The sequence below is a fragment of the Haemaphysalis longicornis genome, unplaced genomic scaffold (genome assembly GCF_048455015.1).
Source record: "Haemaphysalis longicornis isolate Haplotype H1 unplaced genomic scaffold, Haemaphysalis longicornis Haplotype H1 scaffold_6, whole genome shotgun sequence".
NCBI lineage: Eukaryota > Metazoa > Arthropoda > Arachnida > Ixodida > Ixodidae > Haemaphysalis > Haemaphysalis longicornis.
In genome coordinates this window covers 122,651,011-122,665,497 of record NW_027526407.1, presented here as the reverse complement: position 1 = coordinate 122,665,497, position 14,487 = coordinate 122,651,011, and the positions used below count along the sequence as shown (strand labels likewise).

The 14,487-nt window shown below is 44.0% G+C and overlaps 1 long non-coding RNA gene across 1 annotated transcript in view; it reads left to right on the top strand.

Moving 5' to 3' along the window:
- Window positions 1-14,487, top strand: part of LOC144141924 (uncharacterized) — a 69,551-nt gene that overhangs the window by 39,050 nt on the left and 16,014 nt on the right. Inside the window, exon 3 of the long non-coding RNA XR_013316750.1 lies at window positions 2,664-2,734. This is a non-coding gene — a long non-coding RNA (uncharacterized LOC144141924). The remainder of the gene's footprint in view (window positions 1-2,663; window positions 2,735-14,487) is intronic.

The following is a 14,487-nucleotide window of genomic DNA, read 5'->3' as shown; positions in this document are numbered from 1 at the left end:
TAGGTATTTTTTGAATAATTTTAATTATACAGAATATAATGTACGTCTACCATGCTCAGTCTACCTCTCAATACCTTGCTAAGATCTAAAGGAGCACTTAAAAATCGTGCTAAAAGGTGGCGGAAGTTTTCTCACATTTTATAATAAAGAAAATTTGTTTCATGTTTTTTTATGCTGTTGGTATACTAAGGCACATTTACGTTCTTAAGGCACATTTACGTTCATATGCAACGGTGCACTTCCCAGGCCAAATTGAGCGGCGGTCAGTTATTGCACCTTTCAAAACGTTATAAAAGAATAACTGGTTTTAAGAAACGTCTTGCGTTTTTTTCTGTGAACTGTAACCTAAAAATTGAACTTTCACTCAGATTTGCAAATTTTTGAGGCGCATTTTGTAAACTGGTTTAGGACATGTAAAAATTTTAATGATCCGTTTACTCAATTGCACAAAACAGTGCACGACAACGATCACGCAGGTAAATCAATCATTCTATTCAGAGATAGTGTATTCTCAATACCGCAAATAAATTAGTGCTTGTTCTGCTATGATAAGATGAAAGGGCAATTTTTTTGGGGTAGTATCTTTATAACCGAGCCATCTTGCACAAAAATGTTTCATGCTTCAGGGGAGAATAACTTGCTGAGTTGCAATTAGCAGAGTTCACAATCCCACAAAAATGTTCCAGTAAAGATCTTATTCCGCAACAGTAACAACTGTGAGTTTTCCGAAAATGTAACTTTTGCGAATTTTACAGTAATGAATATTTTTAAGAGCCAATATATATGTTCTGCCAAATAACGAGGCAATTAAAGATTATAATGAGTGAGTTGCAATTACTTGAAATCAACAGCAAAATGTTTGACAATATTCTAGAGTATAGTTATTAGGTTGAAAGGCGTATTCAGCAAAAAATGCTTGTTAAGGTTAACCTCCGCAATTTTTTTACCTTCACAAACTCGAAACAGGGAAATAGTATTAGGGCACTAAAATAAATTTATGTTAAACAAATTAGCCAAATGCGGCAAATTTGTTTCTTGACAGGATCTATACATAGGATTACTACATAACTACAGTTTAGCGCTGTTTGAAATCTTACTTTTGAAAAACGCAGCCTGCAATATTTACCCCACTGCAGAATTATTTGCTAATAGTGCGAACACTTGTTTCACAACTTACTTCAAGTATTTGCGAGAAAGACCTGTTAGCAGGTTTTATACAGTCCAGTTTCCACAACAAAGCATAAATGCATAACAATACATTCCTTGATACCAAAACTTTTAGGTGGCAATATTTCCTACTTTGCAGCATAAAATTGCATGGCACAGAGCAAACGTTGTATGGGTAGATGATCGATTTGGAATTTTTTTCTGTTGGAATGAACATTCAACATGATAAAAGAAGGGTGTCAATGCGTCTCCGTGCCGCCTGTAATGTGCGCATTGAAATTCTAAGATGACTCGATTAGTAAAATAAACTGTAATAAGACAAATACATTAGATTTATCGTATATTGGTTTCGGGGAAGCCAATACGTGTGGGAAATGACTCTTTGTGAAGATAGATCAAATTTTGATTAAAAGTGAAAAATAGGCTGATATGAAATGTTTCTTTTTCACATTTGGTTTTCAGCCTATATACGCTGCATTTAAAAGCCGCATTGGTACATGATCGTCTACGGAAAACAAAAATATTTTTTTTTATCTCAAAAATTTGTAGGAAATAACCGTTATTAAGGTACAAAAAACGCTTGCTCACACAAATGAGCTAGTATTACAATCAAAAATCGATTCAATATACCATCCCTAATTTTAAAAAAATACTGCTCTCACAGATCCAAAGTACTCACTGGGGCTTATTCCTTTTGAGCAGGTTTTTGCAATATTTACCAGATATTATCCTGTCTTGCACTCAAGCGCTGTATTTTTATCTCTGCACAAACTTATAGTCACTATCTTTGGATCCCTCCGTATCGCGCCTTTCTCAAACGTTTCGCTGTTTTACAGTGTTATTATTTTATTCATCAGTCAAGGTGGTGAACTTTGTTTCGTGTTACGCATGGTGATTGTATTCAAATTTTCGTAATATATATGCCCTTGATATCCTGTGATCGTGTTTCACGAAGGTGCTTTTGCTTGTCTGCCTCCTCTGGCGTCTTCTTACTGCACTGTGGTATGCAGTTATTAGTGTCAAGTTTTTCAAAGCAGCCCTAGTAGGATTTTTATTGTTTTCAACCTATTCAGGTGCTCGTAAAGGCAGTTTTTTCAATATATTTTGTTTTCGTTATGTTTAAAAAAGACAGCAAGACTAAATAAATACAAACAACATAACCAAGAAATGACATACACAAGTATTGTCGTTATTAATTCAGAAAAAAATTCAAAATAAATGTTTGTAATAGTCTTGCCCAGTACAGGCTTGTTCGTCTAACTCCCAATACACCGCATGTTGTTCTTACTGATTACGAACAGAGGTCCAAGGGTATAACTGCGTTTATATGGCACAACAGAACAATCAAAATATTAAAAGAAAAATATTATTTGCCTCAGTGGTTCTTGTTAGGTGCCTTGAGCAAAAAGGCATCTCACGTTATCCAGTATTTACTATGTATCAACGAACAGCTTTTTCTCATTGACTCTTCGCCAATTAACATGGAACTCTCTTAGAACTTATGTGTACAACATGACCGGAATTCTTAATACAGACAGAATCATGTCTGTTTGGAGTAAAGGGGAAGGTGAGTTTGTACAGCCACCCTACTTTTTGTTTAATATATATGTTTTAACACGTGTTCAGTACGCACAAGAAAAATCGCTTATATGTTTTCCAAAAAATGAACAAACACGAACAGTGCGTTAGTGACATTTTTTAACTGTACTACTAATAAATGAGAAAAAAACTATTTATCATGAAATTTGTTTTCTTTTGTGTGGTAGACGTATTCGCTTTTCTCACTGCAAGTTTTCTAAGACGCAACGGTATTATTAGGCGCGAGCTAGAAATATTCACGCGCACGTTGCAACCAAGGTTGTATGTGAATATCTATTTCTGCCGGAGCTACGTCAAGCTAAGTGCGTTCGTGATAAAGAAACATATATACAACATGAATTGCGACTCCATTTTCTAGTGCCATTCAATAAACGTGAACGCTGAAATAAATTAGACACTGCGTAAAGAATTGCCGTAGTAGAAAATGTAAAGCAGCTGTAGTGTGTTTGTGCACAGCATATGTTTGAAGAGCAGGTTAGAGCAGAAGCGCTTGGAAAGGGCCTGTGATAATTGCTGCGTAGAAATAAAATATATTAGGATGTAGCGAATCTTCCTGTCCACGCGAGAGAACGTGTCTTTTAGAATAATCACGAAATCTAGAAAGACGGCATTTTCTAAGTGTGTTAATTACTTCATGCAAAGAAACTGGTATCATACAACTGCTGAAAAAAGCTCAATTTTACAGCACAGCTGTATAGGTCTCATCTACTTAGTTTTCAAGCACGTGTCGAATATAATACGGGAGCGAAAGAAATCGCCGCGTTCCGCTATACCACCAGGATTTTCTACAGCGTATCAAAAACATTTAAGTCATACAAGTGTAAAGGTTCTTCTGGTTTGAGATGAAATGTCCTGTAGTGCCTGTATAAAAAGACTTCCGAGATTCTTATTTCGGCAAGCCGGTGAAGACTACTTTAGGGATATCCGTGTAAGCTTGGCTTTTGTAATCTAGCTCTCTCACGTTGTAAGTTGCGTATTAAATAATTGTCATCTTCGCAGGCCGTACACTACAACCTACTGTTCCCTACCCTCGCTGCTCCCCAAGTCAAAGAAGGAAATACTGCTCGTAACGCGCGGCGTATCTCTTCCCCTGCCATCTTTATGGATTTATTTACGGCGAGGGAGGTTCGGGCATGCGCGTAAAGAATTGATGTACTTGTGCTTAGCTTTGGCATTCCCGATCACCAGAAGGAAGATGTCAACGTCGAAATCCCCGGTCTTATGTGATCTGACTGGTTACTTCCGTGATCGAACAAATTGGCGTATTGTATCAAATAAACTAAACGCCTAATGACAAAGAGGGAAACGGCCCGCAGGATTTCGGCCCTATAGTTTTAAACTGCAATCCTTCGAAGTTTCGTTTAGTTGAGGGCTTTGGAATAAGGCTAATTCACAAATTACAACTAAAGGTGCGTTTTTGTGCCCTCCTTTCACTGCGCCCAGCTTTAAAGGTGATCCTTCTCCTTAGACTCGAACGGAAGTGATTGGTAACAGGAAAACTGTTTTAGTTTGAGGTTCATCCGTGCCTGGAATCAACAAAAAACGGAGCAGCAAAGTTCAGTGGATAAAACAAGAAGTCTGGGGAAAGTCGCGAGGAGGCAAGGAGCCGACACGCAGGAGTAGAGAGTGCGTATCTCGGCGCAGATATTTGGGAGAAGGAGCGCGCGTCTCAGATTGACTACGCCTCAAATCAATTGCGAAGGGGGCCAAATTTGTGGTTACATGTGCTCGGGGACGTAGCCAAAACTAAACAATGCAAAAAGAATTTCCGGATTGTTAGGCGTAAAAGCGGCCATGTTGCTGTAGTCACCGAAAAAAAATGTCTGTTGCTGGAGAAATAAAAGACACAAAAACAGAAAACAAACGTAAAGAAAAAATAGAGAATTTATGTACTTTAGAATCCGACCATTGGCGCTGCTGTAGCAAAACGTGCGTTTGTACTACAACACTACAGAACGGGGCCTGGAAAGGTGCAAAGGAATATTTTGCACTTTCCGTCCGACGATTGGCAATATATTTTGACAGGCGCATGCAACGGCACGCGAGGAGGACAAGTGTGCCTAATTCTGCAAATACCACTCATTCTGAAGAAGCATCAGCAGTAGTTTGAACTGTCTCCTGCCTTGTCATTTTGTGTGCAACACAGGCGTCAGTGTCTGCAATAAATATCGCGAAAACAATTGCCGCAGCGCCATCGAAACGTGGGCTTCCACGAAGTAGGCATTTGAAAAATGGACAAAGGAGCACCGTAATGCGGTTTGGCGAGCAAACGTGCAACGTTATGCATCATTACGTAGAAGTTACACCCAATATAGTGCTGTCATCCATTACACGTAAACCGGCTGACGTCTGCCTGGCAAATTTTCTGACGATGTCAAATGAACAAATTCCAAACACATCTCCAGGAGTACACAGCAGAGCCTAATATTTTATAACTACACTAGTAAATTATAGGCTTACAGCAAGCGTACAATCAATGCTTACGATATATATGTATATATATATATATATATATATATATATATATATATATATATATATGAAGACTGGTCCCGCAGTCGAAACGTCAGTAAACCACTGTTTTTGTTTTTAATCGTGCGTCTACCAATTTCTCACGTATTTTTTCTGGCTCCTCGAGAAGTTTTCTTTTACTGCCTATATATATATTTATATTTATATATATATATATATATACAGTATCTGTATAATTTTAGAGCAATACGGAGCGTGTACCCTCAATGGTTATTAGGCTTTATAAAAAGCACACGTTGCATGTGGTCCTAAAGGGTTCTTGTTGGGCTAGTTGGGGGTTTTCAGGTGCAAACAAAGGAACAGCGCATATTCTAAGAAAGGACGGACAGAGTAACACACCACAAGCGCTGACTATCGATTGATGACTTTATTGCAAGCTGCGCAAAATAAATAGCACACTTACAGGGGGAAAATGTAACAAGAGCGCACAAAGAGATAAGAAGAGAAGGATGCCCAGCCTGTCAAAGTGTTATTGCGTCACTGAATTTATTGCCACATCCACTTTTCTCTGGCCTCCAAGAATGCGATTTCCTTTGGCGTGATAGCTAACGAGCGCACACTATCACATTTATCACCAGCTCTTTCAATCATTGCAGCTTCAACAAGTTCGCTCGTGGTCTGGTATATGCTTTTAACGATAACTGTTGTGTAATCGAACACAGAGATTCGACCAGCACAGAGCAGGCAGTCACGTTCGTGCTGCCACACGTGGCCTTGTGAAGCCCGACGGACATTGTAGTCATGTTCTTTCAGCCGTCCATTCAAGCATCGGCTTGTCTGGCCTTTATATTCCTTACCACAGGCCATAGGAATCCGGCACACAAAGCCGCTTTCGCATTCAGTGATTTTTTTCTTATGATTAGTACTACGCTTAGATTTTTCTTTGCGGACAGAGTTGCTTCTTTTGCTTAGCTGAGATAATTTCTTTGCTGCCGGATTTAAAACGTTGACGCCAACACGTTGACCTATATTCTTAATATTGTCGGAGAGCTTATGGTAGTAAGGGATGACCGCTATTTTTTCTTCGGTTCCGTTGTGCCTTCAAGGTCATCACGGCGGCTCGTGTAGCGTTTCTTTATTTTACTAATCAGGCCTTCAGACACTGACACACGTAATGGCTGGTGGTACACAGCATTGCTGAGCCGGTTAATTTGCGAACGAAAACTTTATTGGGTCATGTGATCACATGATTTCGTAAGTGCATTTGTGAGGCATGAGTGTGCTATGTTTCTTTTTACAACTTCTGAATGGGCTGAGTGAAATGGTAACAATGGTTTTGTGCACGAGGCTCATACAGCCAGCACACATGGTCATTGTCGAAATGGAGGCGCAAGTCTAAAAAACGAATGCTATTGTTCTCTGGTTCTTCATGGGTTAAAAACAAAGGCTTAAAACATTCATTAAAACTCGCTAAAATAGGTTCAATGCATGCATCCTTTTGTCCACTACCTTCAAAAATAATTACAAAGTCATCAACAAATCTGAAAATCTTAATCACACTTGAGCCTTCTAAAAGATCTACCAGCACTTTGTCTCGGGCTCCAAGATATAAATCGCTTAGCACCCCGCACGGGGCACCTTGAGTAATGTTGGTGACGCTACTGGCGATACCGCGGACCCCGAGCCCCCCAACATAAGCTGCGACCTACCGTGGTGATGTGTTTTTAAGGTGAAGGGTAGAAACCTCAAACGGTGGCCGTCGGAGCCCAGGTCAAGCTCCGGTGGATCGGCTCCCTGTCTGTCTACCAGGCAGGGAGCTCCGGGACCTCTTTGACTACCAGGGTAAGGTCAAAAAAGAAAGTACTCCCGTCTCCCTGCTTTTTTCTATGCCGTATGGAAAAATCAAACCCCCCTCCTCAACGGCATCGGTCCCTGAAAAGGGGCCGCACCGATGTCTTGTTTCACTTCCAAGCATGAGCTTCCCCAAGCCAGACAACTATTCTCGTTTCATTGTTATCGAATCTCTTGACGCAGCCCACCCACTTGCTTCACAATCGGTATTTTTGATTACAAAATACCTTGACGGAATAATTGGGAAAACCTGCAATGCCAAAAAACAACGCACAGGTGAAGTGCTTGTCGAGGTAAAAAACAAGCAGCAGGCAACCACACTCCTTGGTCAGACGAAAATGGTCGATCTGGACATCAGGGACACACCCCACTGCAGCCTGAATAGCTCGCAGGGTGTGATCTTTGAGCCAGACCTCCTAAACGAGACCGATGTCGACCTTCTCGAAGGTTTAAAGGATCAGGGCGTCACCGCCATGCGCCGCATCACGATACGCAGGGATGATAAGATAATCCCCACCAAACATATTATCCTGACCTTCAACCGCTCCTCACTTCCTGAACCTATCAACGCAGGCTTCATTCGATGCTCCGTAAGTCCTTACATTCCGAACCTGCGCCGCTGCATTAAGTGCAACCGGTTTGGGCATGGAACCAACTCCTGCCATGGCCGTCTGACCTGCGCAAAGTGCACCCAGCATGATCACCCATCGGACAATTGTCCATCATCAACCCTCAACTGCGCCAACTGCCAGGAACCCCATGCCGCCTACTCTCGAAAATGTGAAAAGTTTCAACTAGAAAAGAAAATCACCAACATCAAAGTCACTCAAAACATCACCTTCCCATAGGCGGGGAAGAGGTTTGCCTCTTTCCCTCTGGGGAGGTACGCCGACGCAGCTCGCCGGGGGGCGGAGCGGCGTCTGGTTTCAGCGGGGACCCAGTACCGCGAGTCGGACTTGGTCCCGTCCCCGCCACCCCCCCCCCCCCTGGGTTGCCTCAGGCAGCCCAACCCGCCTCCGCACCGCTCACTGAGCCAGCAGCGGCTGTGGGGGCAACCACGTCTGGTGGAAGCGATGCTGCATCCTCCACTTCCACTCCAGCGTCCCAAACCACAGGTGAGGGCGCAGAGGAGATGGACTTGGGGGAGCCAGCGGTAGCTCCCACCCCCACCGCACCGCCTGCGCATCCGAGGCGTTCCTGAATCCCTTGGTGGTTGCGGGCAAGGCAAAGCGCTCTCCAAAGGGTTCGCGGTCCAAGGAGCCTGATCCCTCAGGCGCTCTGAGGACATCCGGGGATGAAATGGACGTCGGTCCGTTCTTGTCTGCGGTGCAACGCAAGGAACGCGTCCCGACGCCAAAGCCTCCCGACAAACCAAGAAAGACGAGAGTCACAGCCCGAAAGACGACACATAAACAACACAGTCCAGTAGCTCCGAACACTTCATAATGGGAAGAGAGAACGTAGTACAATGGAACTGCAGAGGCCTTCTTGAAAATCTTGACGATGTATACGAAATACTGCATGCTAATCAGCCAAGTGCAATGTGTGTTCAGGAAACACATTTGAATTTCAAGCACACAAATTTCTTGAATAGTTACATGGTCTTCAGAAAGGACAGGGATGGCTGCGCACACTCTTCTGGCGGTGTGGCCATAATCGTCCGGAAATCCTTAGCATGCCACCCTGTCACTTTAAACACTATCCTTGAGGCTGGAGTAATACGCTTAATAATATTTAATAGGTTGATAACGGTATGCTCCATATACATTCCTCCTGACGTTACACTTTCGAGCTCTGACATCGAGGCGCTGGTTGACCAGCTGCCCGAAGCATACATTCTAACAGGCGACTTCAATGCTCACAATTCCCTTTGGGGCTCTTCCCGTACGGATGCCCGGGGTCGCCTGATAGAGAGGTTTCTTACATCCTCTGGAGCATGTCTTTACAACAATAAACAGCCTACATATCATAACATAGGACACAACACATACTCATGTCTTGACTTGGCTATTGGCTCCGCAGTTCTCTTTCCTCTTCTCGAGTGGGGTGTGGGAACTGACTCATATGGCAGTGACCACTTCCCCACATCACTTACACACATAGGTAAAGGCCCAACCAGTTCATCTTCCCATTATAGGTTCCATGAAGCACGAGCTATCTGGAACACATTTACAGAGACATCGAAACTACAGTACACAACTATAAGACACCTACACGTAGATGAAGCTGCACAACTCCTCACAGCGCACATCTTCGACGCCGCCCAAAAGACCATTCCCCACGCCTCTGGTGCCCCGCGCAACCAGCGGAGGCCGTGGTGGATTGAGGTCTGTAGGCGGGCGCGACAGGCCCAGAACAAGGCGTGGGGTATCCTCCGTCGGTACCCCACGTCGGTGAACCTCCTCTTGTTCAAACGGGCCAAGGCATTCGGAAAACGTGTGCGCCGTGAGGCAAAAAGACATAGTTGGCGCTCATTCATAACATCTATAAACTCGTACACAGACAAACGCAAGGTATGGACACGTATACGCAAACTCAAAGGAGAACAGACACACAGCCTGCCCTGGGTCAGTACAACAGGGGACACACTGGAAGACCAGGCTGACACACTCGCACAACACTTCCAACACGTGTCCAGTTCAGCGTGCTACACGAACACTTTCCTGAAACATAAAGCCTCTTGTGAAAAGAAGTCCCTACACGACAACAACAAATCACAGACTTCATACAACTCCCTGTTTTCACTACATGACCTGAGGGCTGCTCTGAGCACGTGTAAAACCTCAGCTCCAGGCCCAGACCACATCACTCATACAATGATACAACATCTACACGCAGACACACTTGAAGCACTTCTACATCTATATAATAAAATATGGCTTTCGGGGCACATTCCGCACTCTTGGAGGGAGGCCATTGTAGTGGCTTTCTTGAAGGAGGGAAAGGACCCATCGTCCCCCTCAAGTTACCGTCCAATAGCCCTGACGAGCTGCCTGTGCAACCTCTTCGAGAAGATGATAAATCGCAGGCTCGTGTACTTCCTCGAGTGCGACGGTCTTCTCGAGAGCTGCCAGGCAGGCTCCAGGGTGGGGCGATCCACGAACGATCAACTGGTTGCACTTGACTCATACATCAAGGATGCCTTCGTACATAATCAGTACTGTTTAACTGTCTTTTTCGACCTCGAGAAGGCGACACAGCTTGGCGTTATGGGATCCTTAGTGACCTCAGGTCATTCGGCGTTTCGGGTAATATATTGAACACCCTTGTTAATTATTTGTCAGAGAGAACGTTCAGAGTAAGAGTTGGTTGTGCAGTTTCAAAGGTTCACGTCCAAGGAAATGGCGTGCCGCAAGGTGGCGTGTTGAGTTGCACTCTCTTCATAGTAAAGATGAACTCTCTTGGAAAGCCGCTGCCACCAACAATCTCTTATTTTATGTATGTAGACGACGTGCAAATATCTTTCAAATCATGTAATATGTCAATATGCGAACGTCAAGTCCAGCTTGGTGTCAAGAAGCTTGCCGGCTGGGCAGACAAGAATGGGTTTAAATTGAATCCTGTAAAAAGCTCCTGCCTTGTGTTCTCCAGGAAGCGTGGGGTCCATCCGGACCCAGACATTACTATTAATGGAGTGTCGCTTCCTGTGAACAAGGAGCACAAGTTCTTAGGTGTTGTGTTTGACCAGAAACTCACATTTATTCCACACATTAAGGAACTTAAACATAAATGTCTGAAAACAATGAATATCCTTAAGGTTCTCTCCCATTAATCGTATGGTTCCGAGAAAGAATTCCTACTACGGCTCTATACTGCTTTGGTTCGGTATCGTTTAGACTATGGTTGTGTGGTATATAGGTCGGCGTCTAAAACAGCGTTGCGAATGCTTGACCCAGTGCTACTCTTGGGGCTACGGCTTGCGTCGGGTGCTTTTCGCACTAGCCCTGTCGAGAGTCTGTATGCCGAGTGTAATAAGTGGAGCCTTGAGAACCAACGGACGTACATGGACTTACTTTATGCGTTTAAAATTTCATCGCTGAATAACCATCCTTTTTATCCTGTTTTAACGACACATCCACATTTGTTCTTTTTGTAAATCGCCCATCCGTTCCTCTGCCCTTTTCACTTAGAGTAAGAGAGCGAGCCTCGGATCTGAGCGCTTCGTTTTTAGATGTGTACAGATCAACCTTTTAAGACATTTTACCTCCTTGGAAAGTTCGTCCTCTGTCCTCCGACCTTTCTTTTATGAAACTTGACAAAAATCGGGTACGGCGAGCTGCAATACTGCAGCAATTTCTGTCTCTGCAGTTTAAATACCCACTTGCAGAATTTTACAGTGACGCGTCTAAAACCTCCACTATGGTCTCCTGCGCTGCTCATGGTCTGAATTTCAGTGCAGCCAGAACCATGAGCGTCCACACGACAATTTTTTCAGCAGAAGCGTATGGGATTTTGCTGATTGTACGACACATACTTGAAAAACAAATTCCGAAGTCTATCATCTACACAGATTCGTTGAGTGTTGTCATCGCATACACCCACCAAAAACCACATAGTTAATCTTGTATTTAACACTATCAGGTCTGTGTATGCAAAAAGGCATCAGCTGCTCCTCTGCTGGGTTCCAGGACACGCTGGGATCGCTGGGAACGAGTTGGCAGACGAGAGGGCTGCTGCTGCTGCACTCAGGAACACTGTAGACATAACAACCGTACCCTACACAGACCTCAAGCCACACATAAGACAACACCTGCGCAGAACATGGCAAACACACTGGGGCGCACAGACAGACAACAAACTACTTGTAATAAAGCCACACTTGGGACGGTACACAGCTGACTCACGCAACAGACACAGGGAAGTCGCCTTGGGTAGGCTGCGAATAGGGCACACCCATGCGACGCACTCGTATCTGCTGACGGGATCTTCTAGACCCCAGTGCAGCAGGTGCGAAGAGGCCCTATCCCTAGTGCACATACTAATCACATTCAAGGCACTTCACACAACACGACACAAACACTTCAGAGAACTCTACAGACAACATATTCCCCTACATCCATTGTTTTTTCTAGGTGACGATGCCATTGTTTCTGTGAAACGTGTGTTTGAGTATTTGTCAAAGGTCAAGTTTTTAAACCTCATTTCCTATCACGCATCATGAAATCTGGCCCTATACACCAGCCATGCTCATTGTCGTTTTGTGATTTCACTTTTATTTTTAGTGACTTTACTTAGTGTTTAAGGTTTCACCCCTCATATATGACTGTTGTTTTGGCGCTCTTTGCCCCACCTGGCATTGCGCCATAAACATCCAACCATCATCATAAAGCACTTAGCAGAGGAGCAATGCACGACCCAATGCATACTTTTTTTTTCGGCAGGTAAGTAACAGCGTCGAGCGTAACATACGTCGACTTAAGAGAAACTTCTAGCAGTTCCAGAAACCCTGCTACGCTAACGCACAATTCATTTTCAAACGGAATGACACCGCGCTTGTCAAATTCATCCTCAACTGCAAACAGAATCCCACTGTGTGGCAATGAATAAAACAAGTCTTTGATGTCGACAAAGAAGGTTTCAGACAGAGAAGTCTGTCCGTCCTTGATTAGAATGGGCGCTGTTCCTTCCTTTGCATCTGAAAACCACCAACTAGCACAACATGGCACCCTTTTGTATTATGTTTCTAGTACAACGGGCCCTTTTACGTGTTTCTTCCCCAACCCTTCTCAGCTGGTTGCCTTAGCCATCAACGCGTTCTGTCAATCAAACCTGCTCACCTTTTGTATTCGTGAGAGGTTCCTACCCCAAAAACTGAAGGTTCTGCTAGGTGTGAGCCTGCCTCCAGCTGGGTTCATTGCCAGACTGCTCAAGATGTTCAAAGGCCATCGGCAAAAACTTGCCCGTCGCTACAAGGACTGCCTGTTCGTACATGTGCACCGTAGTGACGGACCATCTACTGCTTGGAAAAAGTGGCATGAATTGTGCCGAATGCTCGACCGGATGACGGAGGGCATCTGGCAGCTGACCCTGGCCAACCTTCGAGCCAGTCTACCTCCTAAGCAACTAAGAGCCACCACCCGGATGCATACCATTGGATACTTTGTCCTTCCGGTCGACGTGCAACGTGTTCTGGAGCTCGGGCACAAGTGTGCAGTGGAGCCTGCCAGAAAGGCACCTGAGCTGCTGGGACTCGTAGAAAGGTGGTGAGATTAGCCCCTGAATATGAGTGTGCCAGTTGCGTGTGCCATAGAGTGGACATCCTCGAGTGTTCGACAGCGTCCGGGAAAGCAGTGCCTATCAAGCGCATTGTCAATTTTCTGGCAGAGAAAAAGTTATGCGTTCTACCGGCAGATAAGGAGGGTGGATTTGCAGTCCTACCTCACGTCGTGCTTTGACTGCCGGGACTGTGTGTCAGCAGAAGATATCAATCCCTGTTGAGAATAAGGACTCAACAGTTTATTGAAATCCATTCAAAATCACAAGACATTGAGCCTGGATATGTTCTTTTCTGTTAAGATTCACAAAGTAGAGCGGCCGCAGTGGGTAATAGTTTCAGAAAAAGGTACCTGGCAGAAGGCTCTAGCATTGTTCCTGCAAGGAAAACTGAACCTGCTATGCAATGATGATCCCTGTCTTAATCGAAGCTCTGACTAAGTAATTGAATATTTGCGCAGCAATGAGAATAAGTGTCTAAAAGCCTTCTCTGTGGACATCAAAGACTTGTTTTATTCATTGCCACACAGTTAGATTTTGTCTGCAGTTGAGGATGCCATTGACAGGCGTGGTGTCTTTCCGTTGCAAAATGAAGTAGGCGTTAGCGTAGCAGGGTTTCTGGAACTGCTAGAAGTTTACCTTAAGTCAAAGTATGTTACGTTTGACGCTGTTACCTACCTGCAGAAACAAGGAGTAGGCATTGGTTCGTGCATTGCTCCTATTCTAAGTGATTTATATCTTGGAGCTCGAGACAAAATGCTGGCAGATCTTTTAGAAGGCATAAGTGTTCTTAAGATTTTCGGATTTGTGATGACTTGTCAATTATTTTTGAAGGTACTGGACAAAAGTATGCATGCATTCAACCTATTTTAGGGAGTTTTAATGAATGTTTTATGCCTTTGATGAAGACCCCCTGAAGAACCAGAGAACAATAGCATTCGTTTTTAGACTTGCGGCTCCATTTCCACAATGACCATGTGTGTTGGCTGTATGAGCCTCGTACAAAAAAACCATTGTTACCATTCCACTCAGCCCATTAAAACCTTGTGAAAAGAAGCATAGCACACTCATGCCTCACAAATGCACTTACGAAATCATGGGATCGCATGACCTAGGAAAGTTTTCGTTCGCAAATTAACCGGCTCAGCAATGCTGGGTACCACCAGACATTACTTGTGTCAGTGT